General features: G+C 36.1%; 1 long non-coding RNA gene across 1 annotated transcript; it reads right to left on the bottom strand.

The window, feature by feature from the left end:
- Nucleotides 1–2945: 2945 nt before the first annotated feature.
- Nucleotides 2946–10879, bottom strand: LOC139804703 (uncharacterized). Its single transcript, XR_011729503.1, has 3 exons — nt 10743–10879; nt 7084–7178; nt 2946–3004 (listed from the first exon to the last, which is right to left on the bottom strand). It is a non-coding gene; the product is annotated as an uncharacterized lncRNA (long non-coding RNA).
- Nucleotides 10880–15485: the final 4606 nt, after the last annotated feature.

The raw sequence follows: 15485 nt of genomic DNA, 5'->3' as shown, positions 1-15485 counted from the left end.
CCCTGATGCAAAATCCAGTCCTTCTTCCAAGAAAGTCCTTCCCACATGGGTTACTCCAGCACCCCTTACCAAGCAGCAGCTGCTAGCACAGCTTGGTTACCAGCAGCTTAGAGTGTCCTGTTCACATGTCAAGGATCCCACCTTAACCAATCATCACTACTGCCATAAAAAAATAAAAGGGCATTTTTAAAAATTTCGTCAGGCAACAAGGAGCCTTTCTTGATGGCATATGGATGCCTCACATGTCCCCTTGTCTCATATGAATTTATACACTAAAATTAACCTCAGTTACACTCCTGCTGACACTGACAATACAGGAAATACACTTCAGGCAAGACATGGAAATGAATCCAAATGAAAGACACTGCAGGTAAGTTAAAAAATAAAAATTATTTTACAAAGCCAAAGGAATGAAATATGGTCACTATTATTACACAGACATTCTGTAAAGGAAATTCCTGGTGTCTTGGCCCCATGTCAGTGACCCTATCCTGTGTCCTATTAATTTTTGAAGCAGGCTTTACACAGTAAATAAGGATGGAGGTGGGGAAGAGAAGGGGAAAAAACACCACCAGCCTCCTCTTAGGAAAATAAGATTTAATTAAAAAGTCTGCCATTGCTCTGCACTTAATTAGGGCAAACACAGCTGTTAATAAGTTTCTGATTGATAGTAAACCTGATGTCTGCACAGAAAACTACTTACTTGGTTCAAAGATGATGATGGTTTCATCCAGAAAAAAGATTCTGTTTTGTAATTGTGCATAATGTTAATATTTGAAACATCCTTAAGGGTGATTGTACCTATTAAACTTTCATATGTGAAATGAGAAATAAGTGAATTGGTGTTGCATTTTTAAAGGATCAGATTAGTGTTGATTAAAGCTTTGTCTACACTTGAAATTTCCCAGTAGATCAGCTCTACTGGTGGTTGTAATAATAGGAGGACAAGTAGAGATAGGCTGCCAGAAACTCCTATTTAAATTACAGTGTCACCCAGACCTGTTCTGTAATGGATTATACAAGACTGTAGTTATAATGCAGCTGAAACAGTTAATACTGCCAGCCCAGCTACACTTACTGAGTGTGCAATAGAAAAAAATGGAACAGAAAGCCAGTATAGATGCAGTCAGAAAGGTGGTGTTTGTCAGTAGAGGTGAGATACAAATCCAAACATTTATTCACAACATGGTACTCTGAATGCTACCATGAATTCTTACCTTAAACTTAAAGGTAACTTAAAAGTTAAACAACAAGTGAAGGAGAAGATGAAGTGAAATGACAAAGCAAGAGAGGAAAAGATAAGTAGAATTATTTGGAAATAGAGGAAGGAAGCATTTGAGGATGTTAAGCTGCATAGAAATAGGTGGGAAGAGAAACAGACCTCTAGTGGAAAAGGTGAAACAAGAGATTCCCATGCAATCTACTTTTAATTTTTCAATAGCACTCCTCCACATAGTAAATACAGTGAAGAGACTAAAGTAAGCTCTGAGGGTTGAAAGAGAAACACAGAGAAAAGCCACATCAAAAGGAGAAACAAGAAAGACATTTGTGGAAGAAGAAATCTTTTGACAAATGAAAAAAATCAACAGAGAAAATGTAGGTATTGAAAAGGAGTGGAAAAAGGCATAAAGAAGAAAAGAGGATAAGGAAGAAAAAAGAAAAATGCATGGAGCTTATTGTAAGAGCTCTCTTTTGTTTAGCAAGAGGTTTAATGCTAAGAGTCACTGACATAATGAAAGTTTCTTCTCCAGCCTTTGGGAAGATAATGTCCTGTTCTTCTGCAATTCCAACACAAGTTCAACTGCTTGGCAGCTCCCATCCACAAACAGTCTGGCAACATTGCCTTGCAGATACATGGAGCCTGTACCCTAATTCCTCACCCCCTCCTTCCCCTGACACAACTCAGCTCTGGGAAGGAAGCAAGTTACAAGAAGAGGATCTGACAGGCTGCTGCCCTCTTTCATGTGAGCCCACGGCCCTCCAGTGCACAGCATCAAAATGCACTGATGTGTCAGGACAACTCTGGGCATACATGAGATTTACATGGGGCAACACAGGGCATACATCTGGTCTGTGGCAAAAAGCATGAGGAGTTGTGGAAACAGAAATATACCTAGATAAAGCAGAACAAGCTAAAAAAAAAGAATAATAATCCAGGAGTGCAGAGGAAAGGACAATGAAGTCAGAACAGGCAAGATCAAAGACAATCTGCTGAGGAGCCAGACACAAAAGCTGTGCTATAGCCAAAATATCTTAAGATGGAGAGAGCTGGGAAATGACTTAACACCTGAGGATAAGAGAAGGCACCCATGACAAGTAAATAGCTCACTCTCTAAAGGTAAATTATACTTACTGCATTCTGCCAGTGCTGTTAAAATGATATAACCCTTTGATGTGAAGTGGTGCATTTTCAAGCTTCTTTGGTTCAAAAAAGCAGGGGCGGTAGAAAATGTCAGCGCATCTGAAGGGCTTCTGAGAATTTTATCTTACAAAAAGTGTGTCTGATAACAGAATACCAGCACCTTAACACTGTGCCCCACCAGGGAAAGGAGTTTACCACTATGCTACTATGGCAATCAGGTGGGAGTGCTGCAGGCTTGGCTAATGATGCAGCCACTGTTTTAACCATGAGTTCAGACGTGGCCTTCAAGTGACTCTCACTGAATGAAAAGATTGAGCAGTGTTGGTTAATAGCCAAGGAGACTGTCACTTAGGCCACAATCTGACCTAAATTCCTGGTGTCACAAGAATGAGAAAACAGTCTGGAGTTTGCAAAAGATTAGAACCACATCAAATAAAAAGCGTGACTGTTGGAGCTCATATGTGAAGCAGACTGTGCTACCATGGGAGTGAGCAACAAAAAGAGGAAATCTTCCTCCTTAAAGTGAAATTCTTACTGAATTCTGTCAGAAAAGTATAGAAATTTATGACTTTCTTATACTCACTGTTTTGTAGAACACACCTTTTGTACCCAGCTCCTCAATAGACTTGACTTTGATCTGATCTGAAGAACAAAAAAGATTAATCTACTAAACGTGCCTGATTATAAAGACAGCTATGTTCTTCAGTGAGAATGAGAGTGATATATTACCCTTTTAATATTGTATGATGTCAAAATGCTCTTACTTAGTTTACTGTAAAGATCTCCCCAAATTTTCACATATGTACAAGATCTGGCTCTATAATATAAATACCTAACAACTAAATAAAATCAAGACTGTAATGACAGGAGGACTTTCAAGATAGTTGTGGAGATCAGAAGATATTTAAGTAGGTGATGTCTTCTCAGACTGATACTCTCAGCAAAATTGCTTGAATAAGCCCTAACACAGAATGTACATATATTTAGGGAAATGTTTTCAACCAGCCAGAAGTGTGTATATTTTGCTCATATCATGTACCACAATGCCAGCCTACTGGAAAGACCTGTCCTTAGAGAATGGCTTAGTCTTTGGAGAAGAAAATCATATTGCAATTTACACATATGTATAATAAACCTGGTTTTAACCTGAGTTTAATGATAGCTTGTCCTTTTGAAAATGAAGATTAATTAACTTGTAAAGGCCATCACTCTAACACCTGTTTTGTTCAAAGAATTAAATCAACACACTAGAAATTCAGTGGTGAGAACCATAGTAGCTCCATTGTACTTAAAAATACATTTCCTATTCATCAAACTTAAAGTAAGTCCTGCTTAAAAATAAGCAATTGACAGCAACCTAAAATAGCAGTAACAAATTCCATAGACTGAACCACTTGTCCCATAATGCCACAAGCAAATTTATAAGCAATTTCCTAGAATGCTCTCAGAGTGTAAAGGAAGCAGTTATCAGGAATCCCTATTACAGATTCTGGCCTCATTTTTCCCCCCGAATGTTTGTGACAAATGTAAAGAAAGTAAATACAAGTAAAACACAGCAAAAGGGATTTGTGTAAGCAAACTTCTTACCTGTCATATATGGTGCCTATTGGTATAGAACAAACAAATTAAAAAGATTCTTAGACAATTCTATAACTTGTACTCTGGCAAAAATACTAGCAAAGGATGTCCTCTTACAAGTTAGGAGTTCACACTGCTGTTAGATTTCCTCAGTGCTATAGGAAAGCTAAATCTTCTTTTCAGAATAGAGGCAAACACTTCAGGATTTATTTGTCCATCTTTATGTAGTTATGTTTACTCTTAATTTGTTCAGAGTCGATGGATTTCCTATGATTTCTTCTTGATTCTGAGTAAGACAGCAGACTTTAGTAGATTTTTATTTCCTAGTTCCTGGGTAGAAGGCTCCAAGGACTTGTCCAATCCTCCTTGCTTTTCTTGGCAATCCTGATTCCACTTTTGATTTGGTATTGGAATTTACCAATATTATATATTGGTATATTTTTTCTGATCTGTGTCATGGTTAAATTCAGCCAAGAAAGGATCAAGAGTCTTCACTGGATGAAGTCCAGGATTTTTACTATGATTTATGTCTTAAGAAAACAAGATGAAGATAGAATTTTCTAGCTTTCAGCAATCAGCTGATATACTTTTGAGGCTTAAAAGGGCCCTAGAGAACTAGAATCAATTAAGTAATTCAGAACATGGCTCTATCTGGCGAAAAGGAGCATTCCAGGTAAGTGACTTCATCTCTATCTTTATCATCAGTAAAATTCTTACACAGCTAAGCCCCTGGAAATGTTCTACAAACACTTTTACCCTTCGGTGCAGCCATATTCTTGCTTAAAGAACTGAAAGAAAAACAGACTTCAGAAAAGAAGGGGGGAAAAAATCCAAAAATTGAGGAATAAAACCTAAAATGATACACCTAGGGAAAAATAATCCAAAGCAGGTCTACATGATGCTCAACTCAAACTGGCAGGTGCAGTCGTAACTGAGGTACACAATCTTGGAGCCATCAATGAGTTACCCTATATTTCTTTAAGATTATACTTACTGTATAAGTAATATATTCCTGCAGGTTATGCAGAAATAACAGATAGTGGTAATACAATCTCTGTGTTTCATAGAAACTTAAAAATATTCTGTTATCCTGTCATCATTCGCTCTTTTCCTTTTTAGTAAATACAAGAAGTCTGAGTCTGGGAAAGTTTTAACTGGTATAAAATCAGAATAATAAAAACTAGTAACAGAACTGCATTAATTAGTATTTCTGGTAAATAATTCATCAACAATCCTTTGCATAGCCCCCGGCCAAAACTATATATATGGTCTCAGACTGACAACACATAAACCTCCAGGGGTATCCACTGACTTGAACTGAGCTTGAGGTCATTTGTTTAGCTATAAGTACATGGTAACTTTTAGATTAAAATTTTTATTGCTAAAGTATTGTTCTGGAATATAAAATTACTGCACCTATGTTTGAAGTGTCAGTTTTAATCAGACAGAATGACTTGTGACTTCATAAATTTTTGGTACAGATGGTAGGGATTTCCTGGTGGGAGACCATGGTGCCAAATGCATTTACTCCTATGCAGAAGCTCCTGTGTCACATTGCACCAAGGGGTTAATTTTTTTACACACTGAATTCTCTACATGATAATGCACTTTCTTGCTCCCCATCTGGCTATTGTAAAATCACAAAGGCTGTGAAGGCACAAGCATGAAGTAGAAACTGGTGTCCTGATTTTCAGTGATGCTGAGGATCTGCAAGTCCCACTGAAGGCAGAGGGCAGAGCCACAGGTGCTCAGTAGCTCTGAAGCCAGGACATGTTAGGACATCTTAATGAGCATTTGTTAAAGAATTCTGCATAGTGTCACTCATCACTTGTCTCTGTTTCTTCTCTTCATGCTCCTCTAAAAACCAAAGATTTCACTAGAAATAGAAAAACCTTTAAGTATTACTTCCAGTACTGCAATAGGTATGAAAATCATAAGCAGCAGACGAATGCACATAAGACAACTGAGGGCTTCAGAAGAACCATGCAGGTGGGAGGTAGGAGGTACAGGACACCAAGGGAGGCTTCCCTTCACACTCTGCCTACTGAGGCTGAGGAATTCTTTACCACAACTACATTTTTATACAAGTTTAAAAATATTTGGACAGATCAGTGGAAAAAAAGTCATCTGAGCTTTACTACCACTGCTCTCTTTTTGGTCAGGAAATCCTGATCATCAAGTGACTCAAGGTTGATATAACATTCCAGTACTGACTGCTTTTCCTGTTCTTACTCTCTGAGCATCTACCCCTGGTGAGAAGATGTGAGAAAAGTTTTTGACATTGTCTTGTTTGACCATTCTGGTGTTCTTAGCTCCATATACAAAACAAATCATTTATGTCAATGAAACAAAGATGTCAGTAAATACATAAATAAATTGGAAGTGTCAGTACTGAACAGAGAGGGGGATGTAGTTAGTAGTAAAAATGCTAAAAAGAACGATCAGCGTTCAAGAAAACAGGGATATTACTTGAGACCAAGTTTCAAGAAATTCAGCAGAACTGCCTCAGTACACTGGCACAGCACAGGCACAGTGCTTCACCCCATGGAGCAAGTTAAACCAAGGATCATCTGTGAGTAGAGCAGCTGCACTGTGCTGACACACAGGAGACACCAAGAACCTAATGTCACAGTTACTGCTCACAGGCCACTGTTGAGTTGCATCTTTGCTTGTGGCTGTTGCACACAAGAATGCACTGTGACCTTGAAAATAAAGCTGCTTGTTCAGCTCTCCTTAGTCAGCAAGAATGAAGAAAAAGGTCTACTACTCAAGAATGGATCTTTCATGATGAACATGTGAGCTTTATCCACTGGTTATCAAGTAATTCACTGGCTGTTGTTTGGTGAGCAGGATCAACTTTTCAGAAGTAATCTCAGTACTTGTTTTACTAGGAAAAGACCCACAACTTGATACATCCCATTTCTGCTAACAGCACATTTTCAACTGACTGCTTTAATGCAGCAGCAATTTAATATTACTTGCCATTCTATTAAATTAGTTCATGAAATCATTTATGTCAATGTATTTTTAACATCAATTTCACTTTTCAGAAAACGCATACAACTTAAAAGCCAAGAAAAAAAAATAGTGGAATTCATTGCAATATGGTCAGCATTTATCTTGTGAGAGCATTGTGTACTTACCAGCTTCACTGACTGCTTCTCAGACCAGATTTTAAAGCAGAGGTCTCCTTTTCTTATTAGTTCAAAAAGCTTTTCTTCCAAGGTTGCTATAAAAGCTGTAAGAAAATTAGGGTCAGTGAATAGATATGTACTACTTTTTACTGGTGAGGCAAAAACTATGTATTTTGGGATCACTGTGAAATCAAAAAGTTTGCAGGACAGGGAAAGCTTCAGAAGAACTATATAAAAGTGGCTCAGGTCCTGAAAAATGTCTCTCAGAGAGATTTAAGGGGAAAAGGTTATGAGGTTAAAAGGTGATTTAATCTTAGGCACCAGGTGTCCACATAAGGAGAACATAATTGATATTACATGGATTTTTAAAGTAGCAACCAGAGAATTGATACAACTGAAGTAGAGACTAGAAAAAGTTAAACTCAAAATATAATATTTTGCTATCCTGTAATTTATCCAAATCACTTGGCTAACTTAGTTTGAAAAGTAAATATACTTTGAAAGTAAATATTGATCTGCGTTCTACTAATCACACAATAAATTAAAAACTGTCATATTATTTGTATTTTCAATCAAAAATAATAAAGATAATAAATTTTAATAGATTTTACATTGTACTATTCGTGCACAAACAGACATGCAAAAATTACACAGCAAATATTTTCAATAAATTAATACACCTATTTGGGGCCATTTAAAACAAAACAAAACAAAACAAAACAAAAAAAGGATCTACCTTCATCAAATAAATTATTTGTATCAAATTATCTGTTTAGATCTGCTCCCAAAACACAGAAGTAACTACTGAAAATGTAATTGTCACATCCTAGTGAAGGATGCCTGTCACTTTATATGAAAGTAAAATATTCTGGAGTTTCATTCAAATGGCTTTAATTTTTAATTTTAAGGTAAAACATAAAATTAGTATTTTAGTGCATTTTCCCCAAAACTTTTAATCTCAAAATGTCTTCAGCAAAAATAGCTGTTTTCTTCTATCCTCCAATCCTCCTCCAATCTCCCTCAGGAATTAAATCCACATGGAACTCAATTTAAAGAACAGAAAATGGGAAGAATGCATTCATTTCAAGACACAATACTGTATAAGTACTGGCTGGTGACAATGCCCTTTATTCTGTTATGCACAGATAGGACTAAATTCTCTCCAGACTAAAGCAGTGACAGACAACAGATAACTTCAGCTAAAGAAATCAAGTTAAGTAGGTGAAACCTATCACTTGGCACCTTGAAAATCTGCAAAATTTTCTGTGCCTTTATAAATAAGCTAAAAGTACCACATCTTTGTAATAGGTTTCTCATTGCTGCAATGCAGAAAGTAATTTATTAGGCATCCTACACTTCTTTAGTTGAACAAAGGCTTGAGAACTACTGAGTCTCTGAGCACACATGAAAAAATGGACAAGAAACCCAGCAGTGCAAACAGTACAGGAGGAAGCAGCCCTCAACCCTTTCCTGTGAGGGGGCAGTAGAGAGTCACCCCACCTCTCAGGGGGTGACAGGCAGCAGGACTCTTGCTAGTCTGGGCTTTCAATATACTGACATAGGTCTGTGTTTTAATGGATTTTCTTTTTGTTGGTTACTATTGTGCATGTTTCTATTAGTAGATGTTAAAAATAGAAATTAAATGGAAAGTATGAAGTACACCTCAGTTTAAATTACATATAAAAAAATCCATCACTCTGGCATTGACCCAGTATGCAGAGGCAACTCTGTGCATTAACATTCATGAAAACAGAGTTCATGAGTCACCTCAGGGCTTATGCTCCCCATATAGGTAGAGACTGAGCCTGTAGTGGGAATAATACCCTTGGTACCAAGATGGAGCATGCCATCTGCACTGCAAGCACAGCTCTGGCAGCCTGCAAATTGCCAGGAAGCCATTAGCTGTAGCCTGGAAGAGTCAAAGCTGTGATGGCAGCAATAATAATTGTAATAGTATCTTTAAGTCCTTTAGAGGAGCACCAGGAGCACAAGCTATTATTCAGGGTGGGAAGAAAAGTAATTTTCAAAAACAGAATTAAAATCAGAAGATGATCTTATAGCTTTTGTATTACTGTTTTGAAATTAAGCAATAAAAATGAGTGTGAATTATATTGTATTAATTCATACACAGTATTTTCCTTCTAGCGTAGTCAACACAACAAGGAGTGAATTAATGTTACTTTGTTCTGACACTGTTGTGATTACAAAATGCTAATTTTAAAAAATATTTATATTGCTAATTAAGGAAGAAGGTCAGGAGTTCTAAGCTCTGGCTCCAATCAACACAGTTCACTGCTCTGAATTTCACAAGTTCTGAACTGTGAATTGTGCTGATTACAGGCACTGCTCCGGATTCTTATTAGGCAGCCAAACCATCTAATTTCTACCAACCATTTTATTTTATATTCTACTGTGTTGTGTTGTACAAATCCTACTACTGTGATGCAAACATTAATATCATGCAGTACGACAATAAAACTCATTCTGTATAAGCATAAAAAATACACATGGATTTTAGAAAAAATAAAAGCAATAAAACTGTGAACACTTCATCATGCTGACACAAGAAGAAAAGTGAGCTAATTGTATAGAAAAGTAACCAAGGAACCAAAATAAAGTGGAAAGAAAAAAAGAAAGAAAATCCAGAAAAGAGGTTATGAAGCTGCACCTGAGCCTACATGCTTGTGTACAATTACTTTTATAAAAGACCTCAGCTATATGCAACAGAATTAAAACAACCATAGGACCTAAATAACATGAAATAAATGGCAGTGGCAAAGATCTCAAACATTAGTATTAAAGAATCATCTGGGGGGCAATAGAAAGAGAAAAAAAAGAGTGGGGAAAAAACCCCATAAAAAACATTATGAAGGAAAAAGTCCCTGGAGACAATGTGACATTTTAGTTGCCCAATTCTCAATTTCAACTGTATCATAAGAACAGAAACTTATGTATTTTGCTTTTAATTCATTTATTTTAATATTAACAATTTTAATTTATTTTTACTCCCTAGGGTGGATTTTTATATTATTTAGCTAGAACAGGCAGAATAGGATTTTTCAGTGAGGAATTGCTATATTGTAACTTAGAAAAATACTATAAATGATGAAAGACTTCAATAAAAATATGCAGGTACTCCTACAAATGTAAAATTTAATTTCTTCCTCTAATAACGAATGACTTATAAACTTCCAAAGGACACAGATGGAGACCTGGCAACCCTCAAATATCTTGGTTACACAAGTACCACAGCTAAAGGTGGAGAAGAAAAGCCCTCTCCCTGATCGCATGGTTTGTGCAACCCATTTAGGTATTTGACCAATAATCTGTAAATCAATAACTGTTCTCATATATAGATCCAGCCAACATATGAAAAAGAAAGTCCTAAACTCTCAATTTAGTTTTGCAATGTTGCACTGCAATACTTTGTAGTTTTCTGTTACTTCATGATTATAAAGCAGTACATAAATCAAACACTCCCTTTTAACATTGAACTGCATCTTTATTTTGTATAGAAATTTTTAATGTTTTCATACAAGCAATTACAAGAGTTCAGTCTTCTATGAAGATTTAGCATGCAGGTTTATTTTTTATTTCAGTGCAAAATTGTAAGTACTTGTATTATAAATGGTTCTGTACATTTTATATTACTTTTACAAGCTACTTACAGCATGTACATAATGACACCTATGCTCCAAATGTCACACTGTTGGCTGTAGTTATAGGCACTGATAACTTCAGGGGCTGCCAACCAAGCAGAAAAAATAGTATTAATAATACAAAAAAAAACTTTTAAATGCTTAAACACAAAGCATGAAGAATGTGCTGATGTGGTATAATTTATTCCCATATGTAAAGAGGAACCAACAGCAGATGTTTAAATGAATAATGTACAGACCTTAACAATTCATGCTGATGTGTCCTCACTCTTATCTCTGAGCTGTTAAGGGGGTGGTGACACTGTGACATTAGCTGTATGATTAAACTTAGTATTCCTTTTCCCCACAATAAGTTATGAAAGCAGTATTCCTAACACACTGAGTTGCAGTACTGCAAGGCACCATGCAAACTTTTCTTTTTCTCCCAGACATAAGTGTAGTACACAAAAACACAGGGTTTTTGCAAAACACAAGTGCCTCTGTTCTCACATAGTAGCTTGAATACATCATGTGATAAAAAAATCAGTGCCAAAATACTCAGCAACAAAAATCTTCAAACCCATTTCATTGATATCCTAGATTAAAAATTCACTAATTATAATCTAGTAACTTCATATTATTTCAGTCCCATGTCATAGAGATGATGCTGTGGGGCTATCTTGGTGGTACTATATTTTACACACACAAGAAGGGTGTGTATAAAAGATGAAAATAAGAACAAAACAAAAACATAAGCATAGAAGGGCAAAATCAAAAAGGTAAAAAAGGAGCAACTAACAAGGTACATAACTAAGACTGAAATACTCTATAAGTATATGAGTAGTAGGAAGACAATGAATAAAGAGGCTGGTATTGTATTCAAATAAGAATGCAACTGACAGATGATGCTCAGAAAGCAAATGTATTTAATGTCTTCTTACATCAATCTTAACCAAAATGCCTACTGCAAGCAGTGGATAGTGCACTCAATAGCAATGACAATGGAGCAAGAGCTCAGTTTTTTACAAAGAAGCAAAAGGTTAGCAAGTACTTCAGTTAGAAGTTTTAAAATCATCTGTAACTGATAAGATTCATTCTAGACTACTTTAAAAACTGACAAGACTTTTCAGAGCTATTAGTAGTTCAACAACTATTAGTGGAAGGCAGGTAAAATACTTGAAAAATGAAAAAGGCAATCATGGTATCTATCTATAAGAGGGTGGGAAAGCTGCAGAAAAAGAGTTAGAGATGCATCCCATTAATTTTAATTCCCAGGAAAATACTGGAAATAATAAGCACCTAGGAGAAAGCAAAGAGGTAAGTAACAGCAATTATGCACCTGTCAGGAACCAATCTCCATGTAGCACAGGTTGACAGGCTTCAGAGTTAGAGAAGGAACACTAAGTATCACATATCTCTATTTTAGTAAGGCTTTTGATACTGTTTCATGTAACTTTTTTTCATAGTACTGTCTACACTAAAATACCACAGGAACAATGAACTCATGCCTCTCAGAAAGCAGTTGTAACTTATTCATTGTCCAAGTGGAAAGCAGCACCCAGGGTTGTTTTTTTAGATGTCTGTCCTGTGCATGATACCACTATAACTGATGACCTGGATGATCCAAGAAATAACACACTTATAGTCACACCTGACTTGATGTTGTCTTCAGATTTAATAAGTGTACTGAAAGACAAGCTCCAAATGCAAACAGCAGTAACAGAGCTGGTCAGACAGCAGCTCAAGGACAGCTGTGAATCACAAACTGAACATGAATGGACAGTTGCAGGGTTACCAGCCAATGCCTCTGTTAGGCAGGAGTAGCATAAAACAGACTCTTGTACAGAACCTCTTTTTGCACACCTGCCCTTTCTGGGAAGGCTGAGACCAACAGCCTTCCCCTTGCCTGGGTTAGGGGATTATTGAAATATCCCAGGTGAAAGCAGCCCGAGGGGCTGAAGCAAGTACCAAAGGAGAATGGTGAGTCTGTCACAAAGATCAGAAATGCAGGTTAGGACTGAGAAAATTCATTTTGTTTAGTACCAAAACCAATAGGCCAAGGGAGAAATGTGTTATCAGGTTGCTGAAAAATAAGATGGTGGCTACCTGTTCTTTAAACCCCTGACAGATAGGGAAAGAATAGTTTGAAAATATGAAGCCCAGTTCCACCCTTTTCCTTAGCCCCACACGTTGGCTTCTATGACCTCCCTTAGGTAAGCTCTGTGGCTGCAGGTGAGTTAACTGAAAATTTATAACAAAAAAAAAGTATCAGGGAGCTCCATAGGAGCAAGTTTAAGCTGAATGTTAAACTGAAGGTTCAGAGCAGGCAGGAGGAAAAATTTCTAGGAGGATAATAAAGCATCAGGATAGAGTGCCTGGGAAGATTACAGTCTCCATTACTGGAGGTCTTTAAGAACACTTTATACAAATATTCATCAGAAATGACTTAAATATAACTGCTTCTTTCTTTAGAGAGAGAAATAAATCAAATGACTTGAAGCTCCTTCTGGCATTGAGACTTTGTGCTTTTGTCATGATTAGTAAATTGGAAAGTAATTTCATCCCGTGCAACTCCCTCACTTACAGAAGTATTTAATGCTACTGGTATTTCATCAATCAACATGTCAGAAGGACTAATTATCTTCCTTCAAAAAGGATTTCTTTTTTCCTTCAGTCTGCTTTTGCTTCATCTGTGAAAAACGTTGCTGGTGTATACCACTGAGGAAAAGAACTTCATAGAATTAAAAATGAATGTTATATGGAATAATGAAGTGAAGTAGATTATTATATAGTATAAATCAAAAAGGGGTACATATCTCTATATATGATGGAGTGGAAAGCACTCATTGACTAACAGGCAAAGAAGAAAATTCTGAGAACAGGCTATGTCATCATTGACCTGCTTCCATGTTTCTTGTGGTTTGTTTTTTCAACTTGTTTCAGCATCAAATAATCATCAGTGTCATACAGAGTGTTTGGATGGAATTTTTCTAAGAAAAACATGGTTTAAAATTTAATCCCATCCTTCATTTGGAGATTCCTAAAAGTTTCTGCAAAGTACCAGAAGTTACAGATTAGCTTTACTGTGTGATTCAAGTGATGCTGTTGGCATCAAAACCACCCAGCAGCAGAAAAAAGTTGCCTTTGTAACCATGGAGTATGTTACTTGCACTAAATTTAATTTAGCAATAACACAAGGTGGATTGAGGCAGGAAGAAAGGTACAGGCTGCCACAAACAAGGATGCAGGAAAATCCAATATTATGCTTCTTAAACAATTGATAATAATATATGGAATTATATAGACTAAGAAACATAGCAAAGACAGTTATGTACCCTTGATTTCTCCCTCCATAAAATACAGGGTTTTCCACACACTTCAGTGTCTGAATAAGTTCTCAACATGGACTTTTCCACCCAAGAATTCATTCTAGAAGGATATTTAAAAGATGCCTGTATTTTCATATTAACTACCACTAAAACAGCAAATCAGCAATGGATAATTAGCATATGATCTATTAAGCATCAAAGACTATTTTTTTTCTAATAAAATGATGTAAGCAGATGGCACATTGTGTTTAGGTAGTAAATATTCATTAAAATCAAAAGAATACTATAATATATGTGTATTTCAATCAAGGCACAGTCTAAATAGTGGGTTTTTTTCTAAATTACTAATAGATTTAGATTAAATTGTCAATATCCTCAATTTTAAAATTAATTATGTCTTAAAGAACACCTGCTAGCTTCTTGTAACTAATGGCTTGAGATTATACCAATGTAGATATAATGAACAAGCTACAGTTACTTTAAGAATTATATTTTTTATTGACCTATAAATATACTTTTAAAAAAATAAAAAGTCCTTTTTCAGCAGTGGCACTTAGCTGAAAAAATTTTCTTTTTTTCCCCTAATAACACCATTTATTAGCTCATTTCAAAAGCTGTTAATAGGTATCAAAGTCAGGTCTCCCAGTAATACCTAGATATTAAAACCAGTTCTTGAAGTAGAACTGCTACAATTGTTTTCTTACCTTTATGTTTAATTTCATTTCATTTGCTTCATTGATGTCACTGCTTTTAACTAAAATGTTTTCCAGTTTTAGATCTCTGAACAATGTCTGCCAAGAGAGAGTAAGAAATAAAATGTTATCACTTGCAGTGAAGATGTTCTGACAGGAATGGTTTAGACTCTTTCGACTGAGTAATTTCTTAAAGTAATTCCAGTGCATTTTACTCTGAACTGCTGGCAGCCTAACCAAAAGCATCTTTCCTATTTCTCCCAGGGAGCAGTAAGTATTTCAGAGTTTTGAATCTCTTCCCTCCTCACAATCCTGTAATAAAGGCAAAAGTTCATATTGGCTGTCATCTTGCTTTTGTGTGCACACACTGCCAGCCCCACCACTGGCCCTGCTATTGTGTGTGTTAGGTGCTGCTCTTTTATAATTAAAATTACAGGAGGAGGCCACAGTATTAATTCGTAGCTCTTGTCTTCCTGGGCAAATTACTTTTCTTATATTTTACAACAGCAATTCTGATAAGCAACATTATCTTATTTTAACAAATAAAGAAAATTGTAGCAGAAGGGTGATATAACATCTCAGTTCCCAAAGGATGTGTTATGTCTGGAAGAAGATTTAATTTCTGACTCAGTTCAGCAGCAGATATGCCAAAAGTAGAAATGAGTAAGTCACTAAGGCTTAAACACCAATATTCTGATTAGGTTTGGTTTAAATTAAGCACAAGTATCATAGATGTTAAAAATCATAGAGGA

Source organism: Heliangelus exortis, chromosome 18, assembly GCF_036169615.1.
Source record: "Heliangelus exortis chromosome 18, bHelExo1.hap1, whole genome shotgun sequence".
NCBI lineage: Eukaryota > Metazoa > Chordata > Aves > Apodiformes > Trochilidae > Heliangelus > Heliangelus exortis.
This window is presented reverse-complemented; position numbering and strand designations above follow the sequence as displayed.